This window comes from Mirounga leonina, unplaced genomic scaffold (genome assembly GCF_011800145.1).
Source record: "Mirounga leonina isolate KUSES-001 unplaced genomic scaffold, KU_Mleo_1.0 Mir_242, whole genome shotgun sequence".
Lineage (NCBI taxonomy): Eukaryota > Metazoa > Chordata > Mammalia > Carnivora > Phocidae > Mirounga > Mirounga leonina.
Window position 1 is genome coordinate 392,164 of NW_023270627.1, and position 2,701 is coordinate 394,864.

Here is a 2,701-nt window from a genome sequence, read left to right on the forward strand (position 1 = left end):
TTTATTTATTTATTTATTTATTTATTTATTTATTTATTTATTTATTTGAGAGAGAGCGAGAGAGAGTGCACGCTTGTGAGAGAGAGCACGAGGAGAAGAAAGCTCCCCGTGAGCAGGGATTCTGATGTAGGGCTCCATCCCAGGACTCCAGGATCATGACCTGAGCTGAAGGCAGCCATATAACCAACTGAGCCACCCAGGGGCCCCTAATCTTATCCTTTTAAACTGATTATAATTTTTAGAGTTGGAATATTTTCCTGCAGTAGAACAACTCTCACTGCCATCTATTAATATGATTCATAAGTTTTGGACATCATAGCTAATAAATCAATAAAAATATTAGGCTTACAGTTTTGTCATGTGAGTTTTTTTTTTATTTATTTATTCATGAGAGACAGAGAGAGAGGCAGAGGGAGAAACAGGCCCTCCATGGAGCAGGGAGCCCGATGCGGGACTCAATCCCAAGACCCTGGGATCACGACCTAAGCCAAACGCAGACGCCTAACTGACTGAGCCACCCAGGTGTCCCCATGTGAGTTGTTTTTTGATCGGGAGAGTTATGTTATAAAAGGAGAAACCCAGGTATGACAGAAGAGTGATGAAGAGGATGGCCAGAGTCTTCATTTACATCATTTGAAGGGAACCCTGCATCCTTTAAGTAGAGCATAAACTCCTTGAGAGCAGGATTAGGTCAAATTCTCTAATAGTAGATTTAGTGAAAGACCCATAAGTGATTTTCCTGAAATGAATAATTAAGTTCAGTTAATAAATATTTCCAGATCTTTGGAAAATCTGGCATAAAGCCCTCTATGTGGGTATTTAAAATTCAAATAACCTGTTTCTAGACAAAAAGAGAAAAATATTAAATGGCCTTAACTGAGATATGAATGTGCTTGGTAGTTCAAGTTACTTACAAATGTAGGAGCTTTCAAGTTTTAATGAAATATATTTCACATTTATATTTTAAGAAAATTTTTGCAGCTAGTTTTACAAAGATAATCTGAGAGGTGAAGTTCATTAAAAGGAAGAAAATCAGGGGCACTTGGGTGCCTCAGTCAGTTGAGCCTCCAACTCTTGATTTCAATTCAGGTCATGAACTCAGGGTTGTGGACTGGAGCCTCATGTTGGGCTCTATGCTCAGTGCGGAGTCTGCTTGTCGCTCTCCCTCTGCTCCACCCCCACTCTTGCTCTCTCTCTCACTCTAAAATAAATAAATATAATCTTTTTTTAAAAAAAGGAAGACAATCAAAACCTGAAACATGTTTTCTCTCATGTCCACTGTACTGTTGTTGACATTTCTTTGCTTCTCTAGTTGAAGCAGAGTGGACTGGTTCATGCTACTGGCACCACCTGGGAAGTGAAATGGTTCGTAGCACTGTTTGTTTATAGGTTGCAGATGGAAAGGAGAGAACCTGAAAGAATAACTTTACCTGCATTATTACATCATAAGTGGGAGACCAGCAGATGTCAGCATGAAGACACAATTTCCGCTGATTTCTGTTACAGCTAGCTGAAAAGATTGGGTCCTGCTGCTCATATAAATGATAGCAGCTGGAGCTTTCTCCCACTTCCAGATGATAATTCCCCCTCTAGGGATATAGCAGCACTTAGAGGTATGTGTGGAAGAATTATTTCATGCCTTTGGAAATCACCTGTCCTCATACATGTGACAAATGCCACCTCTCAGGATTTTCATTCTACATTTCTGGAGTAGTATCTTGGATTTTGCATATTTGATAATCTCTACAGATTTTTCTGATGCACAGCTAAGATTGAGAACTGATATCTGAAGGAGTAATAACAAATATATGACTTTTGTTTCTTTGCATACTTGTTTTTGTTTAAGCGGGTCCTTGGATTTTACTCTTTTTTGAAAGCTATTTGTTGATTTATTGGGTCATTTTTCATTAACTCATCTACAAATTACTGAGTCTACTATGCCCCAGGAATTGTGCTAAGTGAGGCTGAGAAGAGTACCCTTAAGTGTGGTTGAGAAGATATATAAACAAGTAATTTTAATATAAGGTGACAAGTATAATAGAGATAAACTCAGCAGTGAGGAGGAGCTTTTAACTTACGAAACACAGGCATGGCATGACTAAAATATTGATGGGGGGGAGACAGAGGGAAGTATGCCTGGACAGTCATGGGTGCCCCTGTCCTTGGTGCTGAACCATCTCTTCATCTGCTAGGGTAAGGAAGTTTTTCCTAATACCTTAATATACCTATACCTTAATATAATTTATGTATTATTATTTTTATTTTTGGCCAAATTGCCACATCTTTGGCCAGTGAGAGCTTCTTCAAGGTGTCTCATGAGTGATTTGATGTATGGTCAAAGTACTGCTTTTTAAAATTATTTGAAATAATGTCTCTCCATGTTTGTCATCAGTTTGATAAACAGATGACTTCATTTGAGCATTTTGCTTTTAATACTTAGGGATTGCTTTATTTTCACTTTGATTTGTTTTAAAGTTATGTAAAATATTTACATGATTCCAAAGTCAAGTCTAAAACACATGTTGTATTCAGAAAACTCAAGTGTCTGTCTCTGGCTCTTCTCTCTCTATAGGTAATACTTTGATGTATTTTATAAGTTATCCTTTAAAAGTAAAAGTGTGCTTTCTTTCTTTCTTTCTTTCTTTCTTTCTTTCTTCTTTCTTTCTTTCTTTCTTTCTTTCTTTCTTTCTTTCTTTCTTTC